At 41.5% G+C, this 25,127-nt stretch overlaps 1 pseudogene; it reads right to left on the bottom strand.

Annotated features, from left to right (window-relative positions):
* Positions 1 to 841: 841 nt before the first annotated feature.
* Positions 842 to 1,011, bottom strand: LOC118666882 (annotated as a pseudogene).
* Between the last annotated feature and the right edge of the window lie 24,116 nt (positions 1,012 to 25,127).

Below are 25,127 nucleotides of genomic sequence, written 5' to 3'. Positions count from 1 at the left end.
GGGTAGCTCCTGTATTGAGCATCTGCTCCCTGGTGGTCAGTGTGTGTCATAGTGACCAGTCATTCCCAGTACTTCTGCTGTTAGGGTCAGTTTGCATATTACCCTTTTACTATATAGGATAGAGGCCTGGTGCACTGGTGGGGGCCGGCTGGTTTGCTCTGAAGGGTGTCCTGGATCAGGGTGGGGGTCCTGCTTGGGTGCCTGGCCAGCCTGGATGAGGGGATGATGGCTGTTTTCAGCTGGTCACACCCCCTTTAGGGTGGGGGTCCCCACTGGGGTGCCTGGCCAGTCTGGATGAGGGGCTGAGGGCCGTTTTCAGGCTGGCGGGTGACTGAAGCTCCCAACCTCTCCTTTTTTTCTTCTTTTTTTTTTATTCTGGGATTTATTTACCTTTTATGGCTGTCACTGGAACTGAGAGCCAACTTTAGCTCTGAGGCTCGGCTCCACCTCTGAGACCTCGGCTGCTGAAAGCAGGTTTCTGGGGTTTGTTGAGCTTCTATAATTGCAACATTGTTTCTTAGAGTGCAGCTCAGAGGCTGGCAGCAGCAGGCAGGGAACCTTGGCTTCCTCCATCACTGGAGCAAGCACATCTCCTGTTCACTTCAGCTGCCTGGCTGCTGGCCGCCATCTTGGTTGGCAGTTAATTTTCATATCGCCCTGATTAGCAATGGGAAATGTGTCAGAGGTACGGTTAATTACCATGTTTGTCTATTATTAGATAGGATGCCACCAAGGAAATGGTACATCTTTAATATATGGCATGTCCCATGTTTCCACTAACTGAGCTGAAATTTGCAGCTAGGCCGATGCTCCACCTGCTGTGCACTGCAGGTTCAGCTGGTCAGTGGTGACCATAAACAGGTGCAGGACTCCAAGCTTTCATGGTACTACTCCTTTTATCTGATTTTATAAACAAAGAATCCCATCAGTCTCATTCCTACCCAGACCTCCTGGTAAACCTGAGGAGGGATTCATGGAGACCCAAACTTTTTTAATGAGGCTTTGGAGCATCTCGCTGCAAGACCAATGTCTCAGGCCGCTCCAACCCACACAGCCAACAACTCTGGAAGTTCACTGAATGTTCAGGCACCTCACTTAGCACATCGGTTTTTAAGAAAACAACTGTCCACAGTGTTCTACAACCAGTGAAAATAACTTTTAGAAGTAAAATTAAGACAATTCACCATCAGCACACCCGCTCTAAAACAAATGCAAAAGGAAGTCATTAATAAACAGGGAAGTCATATCAGAGGGAAACTTTGAACTTCAGAAATGAAGGAAGAGTAACAGAATTGAAGAATATGTGCTTAATATATTTTTTCTCTTTAAGTTCTTTAGAATATATATGATGGCTGAAAGCATAAATTAAAACATTGCGTAGCATTTTTATTTTAATGTATATAAGATGTAATACACATGACAAGCACATCATAAAAGGAGGAAACTCAAGGATCTATATGGTGGTAAGTTTTCTATATTGAGTTTGAGGCAGGAAATATTCATTTTAAATAGTCTGTGAAAATATAAGTAAACTAGAGGCCCGGTGCACAAAATTCTTGCACTGGGGGGGGGGGCGGTGGCGGGGGGAAGGGAGATGTCCCTCAGCCCGGCCTGCACACTCTTTCAATCCAGGACCCCTCAGGGGATGTCTGACTGGCCTGCAGGGATTGGGCCTAAACTGGTGGTCAGACATGCCCCGAGGGATGTAGCAGTAGCAGTGTGCCAAGTGACAGGCGGCCAGGGAGGAGCCAGAACTGGGGCCAGGCTCCATGCCACTCATGCTCATCCCGGCCTACTATGCCTGCTGCTGCCACTCAGTAGTGCTGCCGCAGTCAGGAGAGGCTCCCACTGCCACAGCTGCACTCACCAGCCATGAGCCTGACTTCTGGCTGAGTGGTGCTCCCCTTGTGGGAGAGCACTGACCACCAGGGGGCAGCTCCTGCGTTGAGCATCTGCCCCTTGGTGGTCAGTGCGCATCATAGTGACTGGTCGACTGGTCGTTCTGGTCATTCCGGTCGTTCCATCATAATGATCGCTTGGGCTTTTATATATATATACACACATATATATATACGTATATATATATATCTTGTAATCTTTAGAAAAAATCTTTAAAAAGTCAAAGAAAAATAGAATTAAAAACAGAGGGGACAACCCAACACAACCCAACAAATGATAAAATGGAAGACCCATAGAATATATCAATAATTACAGTAAGTACAAGCTGTCTAAGCATATCAATTTAAAAACAGGGATTGTCACAAATGGTTAAAAACAAAATATGAGTCAACTATATGCTATCTATAAAAAATCACTTCAAATATAATGCATGGGTATATTAAAAGTAAAAAAGACATGTAGCAAAAGGTATTTTATGCAACCATTAATGAAAAGGAGACTAAAGTAACTACAGTAGGATCAGAAAAAAGTAGACTTCAAAGCAAAGCAAATTAACAAGGGACAAAGAAGGAAATATTTAAAGAGAAATAGATGAATTCAAAATTATAGTTTAATACATCCATCTCTCAGAAAAAGGTGAAACTGGTAGACAGAAACTCAGTGAGGATATAGAAGAACTAACACCATCTATCAATACAGTCTAATGAGTGAGTCACAGAGGCAGTTTCAAAGAAAATTAGATTTTGAACTGAACAAGAATGAAAATACAAGATATTAAAATTTGTAGAATTCATCTAAAGACGTGCTTAGAGTAAAATACTAGCATATAGCATTAAATGCTTATATTAGAAAATAGAATAGATTTCAAATCAATAATCTAAGCTTCCATCTACAGAGAGATGAAGAAGAGCAAACTAACCCCAAAGGAATTAGAAGGAAGGAAACAATAAGATCAGATCAATAAAATTGGACAGAGATGAAATTATAAAAATCTCAATGAACACAAATCTCATTTTTGGAAAAGATCATTTATATTGACAAATCACTAGTAGAACTGACAGGAAAAAAGAGATAGAAATGACCAATATGAAAAACCAAATGGGAGCTATCACTCTATAGCACACAACCATTAAAAGGATAGTAAGATAATAGTACAGACAACTCTATCCACATAATTTTGACAACTTCAAAGAAATGCTTCAATTGCCTGACAGCCACAATCTACCAAAGGTGAAATAGACAGAAAAGTGACCAAAACTCTGGAGAAAGAGGACCTTCTGACAGGCAAAGCTGAGGGAAATAAGCCAGTCTATTGAGCATGTTGAAGATAGTGTGCACATGATGATTTCTTCCTTGGTATACTATTTCAAAAGTAAATTAAAATGAGCAAAGCTTCTCCTAACTCAGGGAACCAAGTTATTCAACACGGAACGATAAAGGCAGGTTTAATAATTTTGGAATCATTAGAGGTAGCTTTAAATTTTAGAATATTTGATATATGTAGCTAGAAAACTCCCTGGAATTAGAACCAATTGTGTTTCATCCATTCAATAAATAGGTATTTACTGAGAATCTTACATTTGCCAAACTACTCAAGGGATACAGCATTGAATAAGACATATCTTAGAGTTTATTCTAGATTTTCCCAAGTCCAAGGTGGAAGAAAGGATTTCTTGATAAATTTCTCCAGGCAAAGAAGCATTGCTGTATTTTATTAAAGATAGTGAGGGAGCACCTTCTTCATCATGGTTTTAGCAGATCCAGAATTCTCAGATATTATTCTCTGGTTCCATATTACGTGGCTCTAGTACTTTCATAGCTGGAAATTTTTACTCTGAAGAGTTTTTTTCAAGTCTAATCTTTAACTGACACCAAGCGATGAAGCATAACGTTCTCTAATAACTCACTCAAGTTATTCATAGAACTTGGGTTTGCAAGTGAAAGGTAAAACCTGAACAGGCTTGGATTGCCACTGACTGAATAGCAATTGGTCTCAAGTCAAGAGATGAAGATTCAACCAATTATGTTAATTTTGATTAATTTTCCTGCCAATCATGTAACAATGTAATATTTCTGGGATTCCTATGACTCTAGACTCATCTGTTTAAGCATTTTTTAACCAATAAGTTGAGGAAAGATGTGCATTTACACATATATATGTGTCTCTGTGTGTTCAGTTAATAAATATGTATTTAAATAACATTTCACTCAAGAGAGGTACTCATTCTCATGTAACCAATATGGAAGGTGGCATAACATTCTTTAAATAAAATGGGTTTTTGTAGTGAGACAAATAATAGGTTTGAAAGCCAACTCTGCCACCTTATCAACCTGAGATCTTAGATAACTCTTTACCTCTTGAGACTTCTGCTTTATGACTTGTAAAATCTTAAAGGGTTATCACAAAGATAAATAGCATTAACAGAGGAGATACATGTAAAGTGCATGGTAATATCATTCTCTTGGGCTCCTCTGTGTGGTAGGAAAGATGGCTGGCTACCAGAGGTCCTAACCTCCCACATTTAGGGCTTTGTGGTCAAACATAGAAGAGGGGGTGTTTATCCCTGTTGTTGACTTCTCATAGTCACCTGAGAGCATTTTAATTTGATCTCCTGATTTAATGGAGTAGTGGGGTCCAGATCCACCCTCCCTAATCCCACTGTGTTCTATCTTTGATATTTTGATACTTTAACCAATCCCAAAGCAAGTGTTACTTGAACACGAGTATCCCCTTGATTCAGCAGTTCCATCAGTTGACCCTTCAGCCTGGATTTTTGAGATGCCAACTCTAAATTTCCCAGATCTTGCAGGAACGGTGTGGACAGTGGATATTTTTACAAATAACATTAAGATGGAAAATCAGCACAGGACTCTGCTCCTCTTAGAAACAGGAGAGGAAGACAAAGAAACATTGAGGTTGTGGTAGGCAGAGTTCTAAGATGTTCCTGCAAGATTTCCAAACTTAATACTTGGGACTGTGAATATGATGAGGAGTTAAACCTTACCTAGCAAAAGGAATTTTGCAAAGATAATTAGAATTGACTTTGAGTTAATCAAAAGGCAAATTACGAAGGTGGGACGAATCTAATCACACAAGCTATTTAATAACACATTTTTTTTTTTGGTTGATCAAGAAGGTGAAGTCATAGAAAGTCAAAATACTAAAGAAGGGGCCTCAGGCAAGGATTTCTAGGAGCTGAGAGTGACCTCCAGCCAAGAGCCAGCAAAGTAACTAGGATGACCACAAGGAATGAGCTTGAAAGAGGATTCCAAGGTCTAAAGACCCTGAGCAGAGAACTGGATAAGCCTGCCTGGACTTCTGACCTACAGAGCTGTGAGCTAATATATGGGTGTTATTTTAAGCCACTAAATTTGTGGTAGTTTGTCACATAACAATAGAAAGTTAATATAAATGTCTATCAAATACAGTAGTTGGGTATTATCCTAAGTATTTTCTTCATGGCATTTAATTAAATGATTACAGTAATCCTGTAAGAGACAGATCCTTATAACTATTCTATAGGCGCAGGTAGTTTCCATGACTTATCTAAGGTCTCATAAGCTGTAAGTGGCAGAACTCAGGTTGGGAGTCATTGGTTATCTCTATAAGTGCAGCCAGCAGTGCACTACTCTCAGAATAACTAGAATTGATACCATCCATCTTGGGAATGTCACTCCAGAGGAATGCCCCATAAAAACACATTTCCCCCTTGAACTTGCCTGTAATAGTACACTGAAGACAGATCAGCCCTAAGGCTGAACTTATTAGTTCTCTGTGTTTCCTCTCTGCTGCCTTTAAGGTAACATGACCTCTTTTTAGCACTTCATTTCTAAACCATGAATTAGGAGTGCTGCCTTTTTTATGTATTGTTATGTTTTTGTTTACTGCAAGGACTTGTCTGTAAGTGCTTCATGGTTTGCTTGACCTATATGGAGCTGTACTAATTCCAACTGGCAGCTTAAATATTTGTAGTTAAATGTACCTGCCAGGTTCACCCCTCCTCACTCCATCACTAACTAACTAATGGGAAATAAGTCCCACTTTCTTATGCCACATGAAATTCAAATGATGTTTAAAAACATGATTTTTTTTTTTCTCTGAAGAAAGGCTAGCCTAGTTCATTTAAGACTATTCAGATCCAACTGTTAAATCTTTAATTTGATCACTTGGACCATAGGCATAATTAATTAACTGAGTTATAACAATTCCCACAAAAAGAAAATATAGCCCAAAGAGATCATCTAAGTCCAATTAAGATTCAACATTTATCTTTACAGATTTTCATATAGTAATGTTTTATTTTCAAGTCTTTGATTTCATTTACAAATAAAATTTAACACCTGTTCTATGAATCTGTGGGCCCTGAGAAAGAAGATACTTATAAGAAGGACTCCTGGTGGCTAACTAGGCTCAAATTAAAACGAAACAAAACAAACAATAAACAGAGCCTAGCAGCGGTGTCTACACTGGGGCCTCTCATGCAAACCAAACTTCAGGGAAAAGCCTGCACTGAATTCCTTCCTTCCTGCACTGAACCACCTGCCTACACTGTGTTCTGCTCTCTGAGCCAGCCCTTCTAAAGGAATTCCTGGAATCCTCTTTCAACCAATAGGACCAAAACGTTCCCCCTTCAATAGGAGCTTCTCCCACAAGAACATCTTCATTGACCTATCAGAACAGCTCCATTTTGACCAATCAGAACAGTGCTTTTAGGACCAATCAATATGCAAGTATTTTGAATCTTCCTCTGCATGAGAATGAACCAATCAGGGGCCAAGGGCAGGGACTTCTGTCTACATATGGCAGCTCCTCTTTGTCTCCGCAGCACATTTCTCATTTCACTGAAGACTGCATTTCCCTGGCTGGAGATGAAGCACTGAGATGAAACACCAAAGATGTCTCATTGGATCAAAGCAGAGAAGAGCAGGCAGAGCAGAGTTGTCTAGCCAAAGAGTGGCCAGGCGCCAGGACCTCCTCTCCCCAGGCCTCCTCACAGCCTTGCTGCTTCTATTCGAGCTATAATTCGGTTGCTCTGTTCCATAGCTATGCTGTTCTTACAGCCGTGTTGTATCGCAGCTGAGCTATTTGTGTTAAATAAAGTTTCACTGAACTCCAAATTGGGGCTTCCTGTCGGTGTTGAATTGACACCAATGACCATCAGTTGACAAATCCTATTTTGATCTGAAATATATCTAGAGTAAATTTCTATGATTTTCTTTTAAGAATATAAGAATGCACATATTTTTAAAGAATTAAAAATTTTGTATAATTTGAGACAACTTTCAGTATAATATGGGTGCTTAGCTCAATCTACCTCGTACACCTGGCCCAAATTAATCTTTCTTGTAAATTGAGTATTTTTAAGTTGAATTATTTTTTTTCATGCCAAAATAACTCTAGCTGATGTTCTAGAAAGAAGTATTCAATTGAATTCCACAGTATAGAACATTTTCCACTGTATGAGATGAAACACTTAAATGCATTCCATATTATCAATTATGAGGAAGAAATCAAGTAGCATATACTTTTTAAAATATATAATACAAATGGTTAAAGGAAAAATATTGAATCCTCCTGAAAGAAAATAAAATATATTAATGTAGTTCTGTGTATTTCTTATATACATACTGTTTACTTATAGAATTATACTTACAGTATCTGCAAGATTAATTATGATTTTCTTCTAATATTTAAGCTTAAGTACTTTCTCATGTGATTTTTTAGTCTCTATGAACATCATGTAGCTGAATAATTTTTAATATGTAACTGTATTTGAATTCATTCTGCATTTTATTATTTTTAGATATTTAGATATGGCCAATTTTCCTCTACTACCATGATTCTTTAATGAGTATTTTTGTATAACTCTTTTTTAATATTTCCTCTATTTTGAGATAATGCCACTTTTCATCAATTGTGAGGAATACTTTTCATCTTAAAGTCTTTACTTCTTCAAATACCTTAAGTCAGTATACATTTCATCCTCTAGGATTTTTGACTCATGGAATCCCTTAGTTTTCATTTTCTTCTAAATCAGCTTTCTGCGTTCCATGATATAGATACTTCAGCATCCAGTGATTAGATCCTGGCATCCTTTCACAGTCCCGCTCCCCCACAATGTTCCCTGCTCTGCAGGTAACTAATGATACACTTTAATTACAATCATGACCACCTTACACAGCAGATGCCAAAGGATGATTACAAATCATCTACACTAATAAAAGAGAAAGATGCAAATTGGTGTCACTCCACTATGCCCACCAGCCAATCAGAGCGACTATGCAAATTAACCCAACAAAGATGGCAGTTAATTTGCATATGCAGGCATGGAGCGAAGACTGGAGACTGAAGACTAAAGACTGAAGAGGCTTGGCTTCTCCATTGCAGCTGCAGTGGATAAGCCAAGCCTTGCTGTGGCCAGAGGGGAGAAGCCACGCCTCACTGTGGCTGCAGCAAAGAAGCCTAGCCTCAAGGCTTGGCTTCTCTGTTGTGGCCAGACCAAAGGCCTGAGTCCCAGTGCCGGAGGAAAACCGGTGCCAGCAGCCAGGGGAAGGAAGGCCTATTGCGTGAATCTTTGTGCAACGGGCTTCTAGTGTTTTATAATATTCTTCAGTAAGATCAAGCTTCAACACAGCTACCAGGCTTAAATAACTGATTTGCATATTATTACATGGAATTCAAATGGACTTATTTTTTCCACTCCCGCCCATTAGTCATATTATTATGGTTTAGAAAATTCATTGACTCTGTATCATGAGTATGCAGTTGAAAATAAGAGAGGGTGGCATTCAATTACTAACACAATTACTATACATATGTATATGTATTTCCTCAGATTATTTTGTATTCCACCTGATTTAATTCATTATACCACTGGTAGGCCATCAATACACCATTAAAAAGTATTTAAAGATTTAATTATTTAACAGGAGGTTAATAATTATTATAACTTACTGAATGTGTGCTATAAATCTGTTATTATGCCTAGTTTAGCACATTATCTCATTTAATCCAACATAACACTGAGTCTATTTTAAATATGTGTGAATTGAGTCTTAGAAAAGATAGGCAACTGAATAAAGTCATTTTGTTGTCAGTAGCAGAGCCCAGATCCAATCTCAGGTTTACCTCACTCTTGAGCCAAGGCTCTAAACCTACTGTTTTTTTATAGAAATTTCCTCTGCTGTACAAAGATAGTGTGCCTTGTACATGGTATGAAAGTAATAGTCTTGTGCATTTAATCATTAACTTTTAAAAATGGAGGGGCCAATGTGTGACAAGCACCAAACATCACTTGTAATTTCATTCAGTGTTGACATTCTTGCTTTATTGTTACACTAGAGGCCCAGTGCATGAAATCCGTGCACAGGTAGGGTCCCTAGTGTAAAAATAAAGGGCTGATCAGGGCCTTCCCGCCTCTGGCTGGGCCTTCCTTCATTCCAGGCCACCCTCTGGTGGTCAGCACACGTCATAGCAAGTGGTTGAACTCCTGGTCAGTGGAACTCCCGGGGGACAATTTGCATATTACCGTTTTATTATATAGGACTAGAGGCCCAGTGCACAAAAATTTGTGCAATCGGGGGGGAGGGGGGATCCCTCAGCCCGGCCTGTGCCCTCTCGCAGTCTGGGACCCCTCGGGAGATAACGACCTGCTGGCTTAGGCCTGCTCCCGGGTGGCAGAGGGCAGGCCCAATTCCTAGGTGCAGCCCCTGGTCGGGCTCAGAGCAGGGCCGATTGGGGAGCTGGGGCGCCGCCCCATCATGCACAGAGCAGGGCAGATTGGGAGGTTGTGATGCCACCCTCAGTCACGCTCAGGGTAGGGCCAATTGGGGGGTTGGGGCACCATCCCCTGTCACACTCAAGGCAGGGTTGATGGGGAGGTTGCGGCGCCACCCCCTGTCACGCACAGAGCAGGGCCAATCAGGGGGTTGGGGGGCTTCCCCCGTCACACACAGAGCAGAGCCCATCAGGGGGTTGGGGCACCGCCCTCTATCACCCACAGAGCAGGGCCGATCGGGGGTTCGGGTGCCGCCACTTTCACACTCAGGGCAGGGCCAATGGGGAGGTTATGGCTCTACCCCATCACACACAGAGCAGGGCCCGTGGGGGGGGGTGGGTTGGGGAGCTCCCCCCTATCAGGCACAGAGCAGGGCTGCTCAGGGGGTTGGGGCCCCGCCCCCTGTCACACACAGAGCCGCAGGGCCATCAGGGGGTTTGGGCGCTGCCCCCTGTCACGCTGATCCCGGTGCCTGGAGGCATATTACCCTTTTACTATATAGGGTAGAGGCCTGGTGCATGGGTGGGGCCGGCTGGTTTGCCCTGAAGGGTGTCCTGGATCAGGGTGGAGGTCCCCACTGGGGTGCCTGGCCAGTCTGGGTGAGGGGATGATGGCTGTTTGCAGCTGGTCACACACCCTTCAGGGTGGGGGTCCTCACTGGGGTGCCTGGCCAGTCTGGGTGAGGGACTGAGGGCTGTTTTCAGGCTGGGGGTGACTGAAGTTCCCAACTGCTCCTTTTGTTCTTTTTTTTTTTTTTTTTTATTCTGGGCCAGCTTTACCTTGAGGCTTGGCTCCAGCTCTTCGGCCTCTGGGCTGAAAGTAGGTTTCTGGCCTTTGCTTACAATGTTGTGAATCTGCTGGCTGAAGTCCGGGGGTATTTGTTACAATGTTTCTTAAACTGCCCTCTCAGAGGCCTGCAGCCGCAGGCGGGGAACGTTGGTTTCCTCCAACAATCCTCCTCTGTCACTGAGGCAAGCAAGCCTCATGTTAGTTTCAAGCTGCCTGGCTGCCGGCTGCCATCTTGGCTGACAATTAATTTGCATATCTCGCTGATTAGCCAATGAAAAGGGTAACGGTCGTATGCCAATTACCATGTTTCTCTTTTATTAGTGTAGATAAGCAGTTCAAGTTATCTGGAAAGGGGAACATTCATTCTCTCTTTTAGCCATGATCTCTGAGTATTCTGAACAGAGGTTTGCTATAGCATTGATGAACGTAGAAGGTATTATGCTAAGTGAAATAAGTCAGTCAGAAAAAGACAAATACTGCATGATGTCACTTAAATGTGGAATTTAAAGAACAATATAAATGAACAAACAAAACAGATTCAGAGAACAGACTGATGGTTGCTAAAGGGAAAGAGGTTGGGGGACTGGGTGAAAAAGGCAAAGGGATTGAGAGCTACAAGTCAGTAGTTACAAAATAGTCACAGGGATTTAAGTACAGCTTAGGAAATATATTCAACAGTATTGTAATAACTATGTACAGTGCCAGGTGGATAATGAAAATATCAGGAGGAACACTTAGTAAAGTATATGATTGTCTAGCCACTATGCTGTACACCTGAAATGAAGACAAAATAATATTGAATGTAAACTGTAATTTAAAAATGTAAAACATAAACTGTAAAAAATAAAGGCTGTTTTAACTGGGGGAGATGTTGAACAGATCAGATGTGAGTTTATTGTCAGATATTAAAAGTCTGTAATATGCTAAAGCTGGAGCCCTCTGAAAGGGTTAAAGAGAATAAAATGGGGCAGAGAAAACGTACTGTGCTTAGCAGATAGCTTGCAGAAAGCTTGCAGCCTTGAACACCGCATAGCTCAGATAACCAGAAGACACCTGGCATCGGGGAACCAAGTACGTCAGCAGAATGGCTTGCAGCCATCAGAAGTTAATAAAACCCTGTCCCCCCCCCCCCCCTTCACTCTCCACTGATTTTTTGTCGGACTCAGCCCACCTACACCTAGGTGCCTAAAATAAAAATCTATTTTGATACATTATGGCCTCATGTCATAGGTGCATGATCCCGGCCCACTCCGAACCTTCCACCCTCCTCACAGCAAATTCTGTTCACATTTCTGGTGCTGGGGATGGACTAGCTATAATACAATCGACAAAAGACTAGATTAACAAGAGAAAAAAAACCCAACCAATTTAATACATGCATATGGGAGAACCACAATATGGTGCTCAGATCTCAAAATGAGGCTCAAAGAAATGGTTGAATCAGGCACCTTTTTATACTTTGTAACCACAGAAACAATACATTTGTGAGAAATTGACAGGACCAAAGAAGTGCTCATTAGAAAGGAACCTAAGCAGGTTTGGGTATTTGTTAGTGGGTAAGCTAAACAAAGTGTGGGCTTGGTAGTAAGTCAGTGAAGGTGTTACAAGCTTTGTACACGATTCCTACTCCGGGTTCTTTTAACTCTTGTGGCCAGGTCGTCCCTGAGCCCTCAGGATCAGGGAGGGCACCTGTCACAGAGATTTATTTCCTGCTTTTGGAGAGACGGAGGAGGCTCAGAGAGCTCTTCCTGCTTGTGCTGCTTCTCCGGTGATTTTAGTTCAAAACAATCAATATGCCATTATTGAATATCCTGGGGCAGCCTGTTCCCGGCCCTGACACTGGTGACTCAGGAAAAATCAATGTCCAGATGCAAAGGTGGGTGTTTTGTGGCTGTGATAGAAGAACTCACAGAGATGTGGGTGCAGCAGCTGAAGGCACTGAAGAGGTGGGGATGCTCACTCCCTCCTCAGTCACATGCTACCTGCACGGAAGAGTTGGGGAAGGTGAAGCACAGAGCCCAAACCAGACTTGCTGGCCAGATTCACACTCCAGATCTCTGGTTATGCTGTATACTTAGATTATAGTAGTAAAATAAGTGGCTTTTCTTTGAACAAAGACTGACTATACCCAAGACAGAATAGAAGCAGATAAAATATCTGTACATTTCCATTTTGATTTAAGTAACTCTATGCTTTTCAAGTTTTTTCTTATGAAGTTTACACTTGAGTAAAACTAGTTTTATTCAGTTTATAAATTTGGGATACAGATATATCCGATCTCATAATTTACAATTATTTTTTAACTTATTGCTATTTTTATTAAAATAATAATAATTGCTATTTTACAATTGATAAATACTTGCTTTCTGTCCTAATTTTCAGGATATTCAGCATCTCCTTCTTAAGACTAAATCAACCTTCGTCTCTAATTCCACCACAACTTATGTAGGAATTTGCAGCTGCCTCATTCTAAAGGGATTAGTCCTGCTTGCAATGACAATAGGTGTGTGTGTGGGGGGGAGCTGAGAAGTTTGGTTAGTACCCCAACCCTAGGGTTTCCATCACACCTACCAGTGTTGCTGCTAAGCTCTGTTGAAGGACAGGACAGAGCATGCATGTCCACTGATGCAATGGTGTGCAGAGTCATGTCAGCTCCCCTTTAGAACTACAGACTTGAATTTCATGGTTCTAGCTCTTTTAGGTCATAAACATATGATCAGTCCTTGTCCCAAAAGCATGACACTATGTTCCAATAACTTATTCCGGAGACCCTTCATTCTTAGCCATGCGGACACTAGGCCATAGTGTGGGCCACATTTTTGTCCATCATTTTCCTTTTACTCAACGGTGTTCTTCCTTCTTATCACATAATCTCAGAATGTTAGTCATTTTTAAAACACTTTCTTCTCTGGGCTTCATCCACATCCAGCTGTTTGTGGGTGTTCTTTTTTTTTGGGGGGGGGGGGGAGCGGTTAGTTGACTTCAACTGCCTTTCTAAGTTTTCTTTTCTGGCTCCTCAAAGTTCTTTAAATGATATGACCTCTAGCTACTTTTTGTTTTCTCTATAAATGGTCTCTTTCTTCATGAATTATTCTAACTATAGGCTCTAAATGTCATTTATATACTGATGGCCCTCAAATGTATTTCTCTAACTTGGCCTCTCCTCTGAGTTTCAAACTACTGCTAGACATCTCCATGTGGCTGCTGCCAGGTGTGTGTATGTGAGAGTGAGTGTGTGTGTGTGTGTGTGTGTGAATTCTTGCTACAAGCAACAGACCCCATTCTAGCTAAAACAATTTACGAAAGGATTTTAAGTAGCTCATAGACTTTCTAGGAATAGTAGAAAGTCAGGCTGAGGGACTGGAAGAATACCAAACCTTACTTCCATGGTCCTGTTCCAACAACCACTGCGCTGCCCCAGAGCGCAGGCATCTTGGCACATTCCCAGGGCCTGGGCACTGCATTCCCAGACACCTGACGTTGCTCCTTCACAGAGACAGAGACATTGGAGTCCACACGCTGTTTGCTTCTGCTACGTCCAAGTCTTGGTGGGTGCACTTGATGGCCGGATTTTAGGTCACATGCCTGGTCTACGTCCAGTGGAGCCAGGGAAAGTAAGTTTTCAGTTATTACCTTTGGAGATGAGACTGCAAGAATAAAATAATGCAAAAGCATGAGAAGAGTGGTCAAAAGGCTGAGCAGCCAGATAATATGATAAATGGCCACTAAGATGAATAATGAATATCGCATCTTTAACTTGCTCAAACCAGAGCCATTGATTTCTCTTAAACATTCCCTCACTAACTTCCCTAATACATTCATCTCCTCTATTCATTCTATCAGCAAATTATCTTAGTTTTTGGAATAAAATCTACCCCAAATCGGACCTCATCTCCTATATTCATTACTAAATGCATGGTCCAAAGCACCATTATCTCTTGCTTAAACTATTGCATGAGCTTCCCAATAGTTCCTCTTACTTCCTCCTTGTCCATTTAGTGATGTACCAACCATCAGAAAAGGTAAAATTGAATCTCACAAAAGAAATTATCCAAATCTTTATCTCATTCTTTCTTTTTGTCCTGATGCAAATTTACTCACCTATACAGCCTTGCCTGCCCAGGGAAATAGAGAAAATGTAGAAATGCTCATAAAAGATCCTAGCGCACCCTTTCTCCCAGGGAAGGCATCCGTGTGAGCTTTACATTTACATGAAGGGGCAAGTCCAGAAACTCTTCCCAAAGAAATTCTGTCACAGGTCGAAGGACTATATTGCCTCACATAGGAGAATGCTGGCCAAATTTCTCACTGGGTTACACTAGGAAACATGTGCTTAATAATCATAATCATTTATAAGGAGACTTCAACCTCTCATAGGTATCACAGAATTGCAGATGCTCCCATCAATGATAAATAGCAGTAATTAAATACTTTTCTCTTTCAACATGAAATATCATGATTTATATCTCTGTAAAGCAAGTATACCCAGGCGCCACTGCAGTGAGGTTATTTCTGAAATTTTAATGCCTCCGCCCTCTTGTTCTATACACCAATCTTTCAGATTTGCTTTTGTTTCTATTTGACTCACAGAAGTTTATACTCAGAGAAATTTTTTATCTCAAAGAACCTATTTCATTTTTTTTTCTGACTCACCAAGATGCTACTCTGTGGCATGCCCATAAGAATCCTGTGGGGTCAGAATCACTGCTGTGCAAAAATTACTGCATTCAAGCCTATTTATGGTGCAACAGTTCTCATATAAATAGGTCACCTGTTACTTATCATTAGGGTCTCAAGGGCAGCCTTCCTACCCTCCTCAAATGTTACCTTCCTGAATACAGATAAATACAGACAATCACAGTATATTCTACTCATTATTGGTTCTATTCTGATGTTTCCCTTTGCAGGTACCGAGCTTTAGAAGATGTTGCGTTATTTACTCTAGGGTATCTTCAATAGCAAATACCTTTCTGTTCAATGTCTGCAAAATTCTCTAATAGTTTCCTTAACTAAAACATTCAAAAGATCTTACTCTTTGGGGTTTTAAGCAAAGTTCAAATAAAGTAAAATTCATAGTCTGGTGCTTAAACTAAAATGGTACTTCTCTCCGGCTTTTCACAGCATAGTCCATTGAGACAGAATCTCTTCACTTTACGCTACAAGATTCATATTTGCTCAGAACGGAGGAGCTCCCAGGAGCTGCTACGGAGACTTAGACAGCAGGTCTGTGCTTGTGGCCTGCGCATCTGTTGAAAAGAGGGTGGCTCGGCTTGAAGAGACAGAGTTAAACCAAGTCAAATCCAGAGACATTACAGGACTCCTCACATCTTGCTCTTTAAAATGAGGAAAACTTCATAAGCTGGAAACTGAGGCAGCCAAATCAATCTACACTAACTATAACCACCACACTGCATTTGTAGGACCCCTGGAGGCCGTAAGCATAGTTTCACCAATTGGGAGCGCTGCGATTTTGTGTTAGAGAAGGCCCTGAACATAACAGAGCTTATTGACAGCAAGTGGTTGGCGGCCTATCGGTCAGTTAAAAGCAAAGTTTTCCCATCGAGTAGCTGCCTGGGGGTGCTGCGCAGTGATAACCGCCTGCGCAGTGCTATTTGCAAATGTGTTGGAGTGTTCAGTGCAGGCACGCTACCCTGAGCACCGCTGCGAGAAGCCCAGGTTGTTTTTAAACCTGATAGACTTTGAGAACCTGGAATAGAATATGAAGCTCAGACCCCTAGGGATGGGAGTTCTGCTGCTGCCAGTTGCAAAAACAAATTTCTACAGCAGAAATCTTCCCCGGGAATAGCTGCAGTTCACATATTGGCTTGTCTGAAAGTCAAAGGCTGGATCAATACAGGAGTTCGAGGCAGCAGAGCACAGGGCGACATGTGAGACAGGCCTGCTTTCCAGTCTTTCAACCTTGCTGGCTCTCAGTGTGCTCAGATGTAAAATGGGAACAACAGTGCCATCTCATAATGCTGTTTTTTGTTTGTATTTTTTATTACATTTATTGAGGTTACATTGGTTAATAACATAAATTTCACATGTACGTTATGATTTGATATCGGTATACTCTACTGTGTGCTCACCACCAAAATTCTAGTTCCCTTCAGCTACCATATATTTGGTCCACTTTACCCAGTTCGTCCTCCTCTTATCCCCCACCCCCTTACCCTCTGGTAAGTCCCATTCTGTTGTCTGTATCAATGAGTTTGTTTTGTTTGTTACTGTTTTTATTTCATGTTCCACATGTGAGTGAAATCATACAGTTTTTGTCCTTTTATGTCTGACTTGCTTTACTTAGCATAATACCCTCAAGCTCTATCGGTGTGGTCACCGATGGAAACAGATCCTATTTTTTTGTGGCTGAGTAGGATTCCACTGTATGTGTATCCAGCAGGATGTTGTTTTAAAGACTAAAGAAGAGAATCCACAGTGCTGTTCTCAGCAAACGTTCCTGCTGACACTGACTATTGCTGTGCCTGCAGTGAGCTGGGTTCTTTTGAAAGCTACACATCAGTCATCTCATGAGGCTTCTGAGGGGCATTATTCTCTATGTTGCAAAGTATAATCTGCATAATTGTCCCTGTGGGAGAGTTTTACTGCCAGGAGCAAGCTTTGTCCCCAAGGGTTAGCAGTGGTTCTCAACCTTCTGGCCATTAAATACAGTTCCTCATGTTGTGACCCAACCAAAAATTATTTTCGTTGCTACTTCATAACTGTAATGTTGCTACTGTTATGAATAATAATGGAAATATCTGATATGCAGGATGGTCTTAGGCGACCCCTGTGAAAGGGTCATTCGACCGCCAAAGGGGTCGCGACCCACAGGTTGAGAACCGCTGGGTTAGGGTCATACTCAAAGCCATACACTGGAAACTGAGCTCCTAGTGCCTCCCCTCTCCAAGGGCTTGTACACATTCCTGCCCTGACAATGTGGTTCTTAGAGAGAAGACAGTCCATTTCTGAACACAGAAAATTTCATGGAGAGAAACCAATATGGCGGCATAGATAAACACTGGAAATTGCTGCCTCGCACAACCACTTCAAAAATACAACTAAAAGACAAAACGGACATCATCCTGAACCACAGGAAGGCTGGCTGAGTGGAAATTCTACAACTAGAAGGAAAGAGAAAAGCACACTGACACTCAGAGGAGGTGTGGAAGTAAAGTGCAAAGGTACGGAGGCACACGTGGAAAGGGCTGGCAACTGAGGACGCGGTTGTCTTTTTCAATCAGGAGGGAGTCTCAAGCTCCCGGCTGCTCTGAACTCCAGTTCTGGCCGAGTCTCTGGGGACCCAAACTCATATGGGGAGAAACTGGACTGTCTGGCATCAGTCTGAACTTGAAGGCGGCTTTCTCTCAGAGGTGCTTACAGCGATTACCGAGGGACACTGAGACCTGGGGCCTCCTAGGACAGGGCTGAGGAGCAGCCATAGCTGTTTGCTCTACCCTGTTGATTCCCTGAGACCCCGCCCCATCCAAGCTGTGCGCAGAGGCTTTTGCATATGAATAGACTGGCCCTTTGCAATCTGAAATTACCTAACAAACTGCAGCTGGGTCAGAGAGACCCAGAACTTCCAAGAGAAGGCCAAGGCCCCAAAGCAGCTTGCATTGCTTCACAGCTGGGCCTATAGGACACTTAGCACAGAGAGCCACTCTATCAACACAGGGAAGCATGTGTTGATAAAAAGCGGAGACAAAGAAACAGGTTACAAATGACAGAAATGGAGGAAAGCAAACTACTGGATATAGAATTCAAAACCATGGTTATAAGGTTTTTCAAGAATTTTCTAGAAACCGCCAATAAATTTAGTGAGACCCTTAATAAATCTAGTGAGACCCTTGAGGTTATGAAAAAGGACCAACTAGAAATTAAGCATACACTGAATGAAATAAAGAATATTATACAGAGTTCCAACAGCAGACTAGAAGATCGCAAAAATCAAGTCAAAGATTTGAAATATGAAGAAGCAAAAAACACCCAACCAGAAAAACAAAAAGAAAAAAGAATCCAAAAATATGAAGATAGTGTAAGGAGCCTCTGGGACAACTTCAAGTGTACCAACATCCGAATTATGGGGGTGCCAGAAGAAGAGAGTGAGCAAGATATTGAAAACCTATTTGAAGAAATAATAACAGAAAACTTCCCCTACCTGGTGAAAGAAATAGACTTACAAGTCCAGGAAGCATAGAGAACCCCAAACAAAAGGAATCCAAAGAGGACCACACCAAGACACATCATAATTAAAATGCCAAGAGCAAAAGACAAAGAGAGAATCTTAAAAGCAGCAAGAGAAAAACAGTCAGTTACCTACAAGGGAGTACCCATACGACTGTCAGCTGATTTCTCAACAGAAACTATGCAGGCCAGAAGGGAATGGCAAGAAATATTCAACATGATGAATAGCAAGAACCTACAACCAAGATTACTTTATCCAGCAAAGCTATCATTCAGAATTGAAGGTTAGATAAAGAGCTTCACAGATAAGAAAAAGCTAAAGGAGTTCATCACCACCAAACCAGTATTATATGAAATGCTGAAAGGTATCCTTTAAGAAGAGGAAGAAGAAGAAAAAGGTAAAGATACAGACTATGAACAACAAATACACATCTATCAACAATTGAATCTAAAAATCAAGTGAATAAATAATCTGATGAACAGAATAAACCGGTGAATATAATAGAATCAGGGACATAGAAAGGGAGTGGACTGACTATTCTCAGAGGGCAAAGAGGTGTGGGGAGTGCAGGAAGAGACTGGACAAAAATCGTACACCTATGGATGAGGACATTGGGTAGGGGTAAGGGGAGAGGGTGGGTCGGAACCAGGTGGAGGGGAGCTATGGGGGGAAAAAAGAGGAACAACTGTAATAATCTGAACAATAAAGATTTAATTTAAAATTTTTTTAAAAAAAGAATCTATGAAGAAAAGCAGTTAAAAGAAAAAAAAAGAAAATTTCATTCCAAGTCAGCTGGGTCTCTGGAGGTAAAGCTAAAGTCACTCACACAGTCACTTCCTCAAGGTGCAATTCTTTCTCTGCTTCCGGTACCCCAGCCCCAGTCTCAGATTTAGTGCTGGAACCAGTCTGTAGCCCTTCTGTTTTCACGCCAATGCCATTTTAGTTTAGGCCTCCTCCCCCTCAGCTGGCCTCCTCCAACAGACCCCCTCACTCTGGCTCAGCATCGCTGTTTCTTCCCTTCCAGAGGCTCCCGGCTCCCAATGCCAATCGGTCCATACCTCTTCCCAGGGGCGCTGCGTGTCAGAGTGATGGGAGAACTGTTTTACGAAGACATAGAAAATGCGCTCCAAGTTGATATTCTGATTCAGCCTGTATACAGAGAAACTTCTAGCATAATTTTCATGTTCTAATTCATTAATCACCATTTTATATCATTTCACCTATGTGCCAAATAAATAGTATGTGAACAAAATGTTATCTGTATTTTATAGCTGTGGGAGTTGAACCACAGTTAGAGGCCCAAGGTCACCCAGCAAATAATTGAGAGTGCTGGAATCTGAACTCAGTTGTGTTAAGTCCAACAATTATTCTTCAGAAACACAGAAGTCCATGTTTTCTTTAGCCAGGTTTAAAGTAATATTTTATATGGAAGAAATATAGTTTCTTGCCTTTTTTTTTTTTTTTTTTTAATCCTCACCCGAGGCCATTATTACCACTGCTGTTTTTATTTTTGTTTGTTTGGGGGCTTTTTTGTTGTTTTGGTTTTTTTTTTTTTGAGAGAAAGTGGAAGGGAGTGAGGAAGGAGGAGAGAGAGAGAGGAAAAAAAAATGTGAGAGAGACACATCTGTTGGTTGCCTTCTGCAGAAGCCCTGATAAGGGCGGGAATCAAACCTATATCCCAGGTATGTGCGCTTGACTGGAATCGAAACCAAGACCCTGAGGTGCAAGGGCTAATGCTCTAATCATGGAGCTACACCGGCCAAGGCAGTTTCCTGCTTTTTCATTTTTATTAGATCATTTTAAGATAATATATATTTTAAAGCAGACTGCCTGGCTGAAGCGCTAAGATCGACAATAGTGGAGTATAAATAAAGGGATTTCTATCACTGGAGACAAATTTGGAGAAATAACATCAGAGTAGTCTAGCAAAGCATCACTAATGTAAGCCTAGTGTTCCTTCCTCTGCTCGGGTAAGAATTACTTGCTCTACATGTGCCCTGCAGGCTGCTCGCTCCTGGGTCCAGCACTCCCTCAGATGTCAGACAGTCTCCCCAGTGCTGCTAGTTCTGGCCTCGTCTCCTCCATCCCAGTCACACACTTGTGAATGGCATGTTTCTGGGGTTAGAGCTACCGAGAAGAAAGGGTCATTTTCAGCTTTTTTATTTTGCTGATTAGCTTAACATATGGGAAGGAGTACGGATTTGAACCTCCTCAGATATGGACTTACTCTTTGCAAACTTTGGCAAAATTACTTAAACTCTGGGCCAGGTTGCCTCATTTATTAAAAAAAAAAAAAAAAAAAAAAAGTAACTCAGCTCATAAATACTCTTCTAGAAACAGAATTCTTATCTACCTGACTCCCAAGCTAATGCTTGTCCACTAGAGTCTAGTGACTAGACCACGGGCCCCCTAGGGTCTTTCTCTGGCACTGTGAACTAATTTTCCAAAACAAAATTATAGGTGGCAGCTCAAAATCTGACAGCCCTGGCCCTGGGAACCAGGCCCCTTTGTAATATCTTAGATGAGGAATTCCATTCCTCCATATAGAGTATAAAATTTGGAACATTAGATATCCTCAGATTTTCAAAGGAGAACTTGTCTAAAATGTTAAGAACCAATTCCTTATTATCTAAAATATATTCCTACCTCTCTCTATAGCAAAATGGACTACAGAGGTAAAAGTGATCGGCAAGAGCATGCCACATATGGCAGAGGACATCAAGACGCCGACATTAGGAATCCTGACGAAGAATCCAGAGCAAAAGGAAAACAATTCAATGATCTAAGATATATTAGGAGGAAAATTTTCTTGTGTGAGGATAAATTTTGCAAAATGAAAATGATATACAGTGGGCCCAGCAAAATTGAAGAAACTAGGCCAATTCCTACATGTGTGCTGGAAAACCAATAATAATAATAATAATAATAATAATAATAATAATATAGTTTTATTTTTTTTAAAAAAACAAGCTTATGGCTATATAGGAGCTTTCAGCTCCCTGCTTTTCCTCCTCCTCCCAATAGTTTTATTACAAAGAAGAAACACCATCTATTGTCAGTCAATTAGTTATGTTAACCTCATTAAACATGTATTTCCTTTATAAAAATACTAATTCATAAGTAATTATTTTTAACAGGCATACTAAACTGGAAAAATAATGGCAGACTCTATGATAGATTAAGAACTGAAATGTAGACACATTATGTGCTAGGCCTAAGTGGTGACAGATTTGCATGTAAAACGATTTTCCCAAATGATCATAGAGGTCATTATTCTCAATTGCCACAATGTAAAGAATTCTTTACCTTGAAAGTTCACATTTTTGAGCCCGAATTCGAGCCAGGCGACATCCTAAGAACTTTACCTGGGTTACCTCATTTCATTCGCACAACAGTTCCTAGAGCACATACTGTCACGCCCATTTTCAGATGAGGAAATGGGACTTAGTGTATCGTCTAAATTCAGTAGCTACCACACGGAAAAGGTTGGATTTAGATTCACGTAATCTGATGCTGCTATGAGGAATGCTGATGAAAATCCTCCTTTTTTTAAAAAATGTAGTAAATTCACTTCCTTCACCTTTTCAAACTTGAGGCTAATTGTGCAGCATGTCAGCAGAGAGCCCCCGGAGAACCGGCTGCCTTAGGGGCTGGAGGAGAATAATCTAAACTGACGTGGCTGCCTCGAGTCTCGGCCTCGGGATTCGTTCGGGGAGATTCTGGAACCAATTTGCTCAGGGACTGCAGGTCTGAAACGCGGGCCTGTCAGGCGCTGCCAGTCTTGCCAGGCCTCCCGACACTCCATGCTGGAGACACCTGCCCAGACAAAGGACCAGCAACCTGGCCATCTCACAACCGCCCGGGCAAGAAAGGTGTCCATCCCTCCTACACCGCCACTCTGTTTCTATGGTAACATTTTAAGCGCTGACTATTTCACTACGGCAGAAGGGCTGGAGATGTGAGCTTCAATCCTGTGTAAATTCTTATACATGGGTGCTTGCTTGGGGAAAACAGCATCTTTGAGTATAAATGTTAAAGTTTCTCAACGCAAGTGTATGACCTCTTTGTTTCTCCTTTCTGGCTGTTTGAGTTAGACAGTTAGCAGTGGTTACATTAGTATCAGAGCATACTACAGTATTGAATTGAGGGAATATGAGTTTAGAAGCTTAAAGCTATATAATCATATCCTTTCTTTTTGAAATTAATATGTTCAGGTCATTTAAGATCCCAGGAAACGTAAAAGCAAAAGGAAGAAAGAAAGAAAGAAAGAAAGAAAGAAAGAAAGAAAGAAAGAAAGAAAGAAAGAAAGAAAGAAAGAAAGAAAAAGAAAACTATTCTACAGTGGAAAAAGAACAAACCAAAGCAGTCATTTGTTCCCTCCAGAATGCATTCAACAAACACTGGAAATTACTATATTGGGTGCGGGGTATACAAAGATGAGTAACCCAGGGACTTTGCCAGCAGTAGTTCAAAGTCCAGATAAAGACACAAAAACGCAAACAAATAATTAAACACACCATGTGGCCTCAAGCCTTGTTTAGAATGAGGGTCTTTATTTTTATTATTTTTTAAAATATATTTTTATTGATTTCAGAAAGGAAGGGAGAGGAAGAGAGATAGAAACATCAATGATGAGAGAGAATCATTGATTGCCTGCCTCCTGCATGCCCCCTACTAGGGATTGAACCCCCAGCCTGGGCATGTGCCCTTGACTGAAATCAAACCCAGGACCCTTCAGTCTGCAGGCTGACGTTCTATCCACTGAGCCAAACCAGCTAGGGCTAGAATGAGGGTTTTTATAAATACACACATACACAGAGTGAGAAAACTTATGCTACAGAGGAGCAGAAGTAGGATCACTTAACCATTTAGGGAACATAAGGAAGGCTTCTAAGAGGAGGCAAAGCTGGAGCTGTGTGGCAATTAGATGAAAAGTGGAAGAAAAAGGAAAAGAAAGAGAAGGAGAAAGATAGGGTACAGTTTTTCTGTGGGGCATTTAGGCATTCATACATATATATCTTTTTAAATCCTCAGCAAAGGATATATTTTCCATTGATCTTTAGAGGGAGAGAGTGGAAGGGAGCGGGGGGTGGGAGAGGGAGAGAGAGAGAGCGGGAGAGAGAGAGGGAAAAAGAGAGAGAGAGAGAGAGAGACATTGACATGAGGAAGACACATTGACCTGTTGCCTCCCTCATGGCCTGGACCGGGCTGGGGATTTAACCTGTGACCCTTTGGTCCATGGGCTAATGCCTAACCACTGAGAAAAACTGGCTGGGTTGTATTCACACTTTTTACAAAGACATGTATATGCTGTGACCCAGAAGCTTAGTAATTTTACTGAGGAAAGTGTCCTGGATATTCACAAAGATTTAGATACACTTCACTGTTATTTATAATAGCATAGAATGATACACAACTAATATGACCAAAAAGTGTTTTTAATATGACATAACCATAAAATGAATATTATTCCACTAGAGGCCCGGTGCACAAAATTCGTGCACTGGGGGTGGGGGTCCTGCAGCCCGGCCTGCACTCTCTTACAGTCTGGGACCCCTTCGTGGATGTCTGCCTAAGCTGGCAGTCAGACATCCCTCTAGCAGTCCAGGACCCCTGGCTCCTTATCGCCTGCCTGCTTGCTCCTCTTTACCACTCAGCTTACTGCTTCTTAATGCTGCTGTGGAGGTGGGAGAGGCTCCTGCTACCACCACTGCACTCACCAGCCATGAGCCCGGCTTCTGGCTGAGCAGTGCTTCCCCTATGGGAGCGCACTGACCATTAGGGGCAGCTCCTGTGTTGAGCGTCTGCCCCCTGGTGATCAGTGTGCATCATAGCGACGGGTCATTCTGGTCGTTCTGCCATAACAGTTGCTTAGGCTTTTATTATATAGATTATTAAACATAATGCTCGAAAATACCAGATAATGGCATGAAAAGACACTTCCAATAAATAGCTTTAAAGTGAAAAAGCAAACCCATTGTGAAATCACTTTTGTAAAAAAAGAAAGTACATATACACTCTATTTTTGAAGTATATACACTCCATTCAAAGGTGAATATTTGTCCAAATTTCTGAAATCGTGCTGTGTTTAACATTTGCTGTCAACAGATTTTTGGCAGCCACCAAGCCAGGAGTGAGCTGACACATGGTTGTCATCTGCCCACATGGGAACGAACCTTGAGGTGTCTAAGGGGAACTTGATTATCACTTCAATTATATTCATTGGTGGCATCTCAAATATTTAAAGTTAAGTATGGATTCTTAATGATTGATAAAAATAACTTCCAAAATATTACAGTGGGACAAAACATTGAAAAGTTATTGTTCATATACCAGACAGCCTGTTGCACAGACAGTAATGCAATTAAAGGCAGTAGAAATTGTCACTTAAAAAGGATTCTTGAAACTTGTTGAGAATACATCTTAAGTATTCCTAACACACACACACACACACATACATACATACATGCAAAAGG

This window comes from Myotis myotis, unplaced genomic scaffold, assembly GCF_014108235.1.
Source record: "Myotis myotis isolate mMyoMyo1 unplaced genomic scaffold, mMyoMyo1.p scaffold_m19_p_12, whole genome shotgun sequence".
NCBI lineage: Eukaryota > Metazoa > Chordata > Mammalia > Chiroptera > Vespertilionidae > Myotis > Myotis myotis.
The sequence above is the reverse complement of the archived record's forward strand: the minus strand, read 5'-3'. Positions and strand labels throughout refer to the sequence as shown.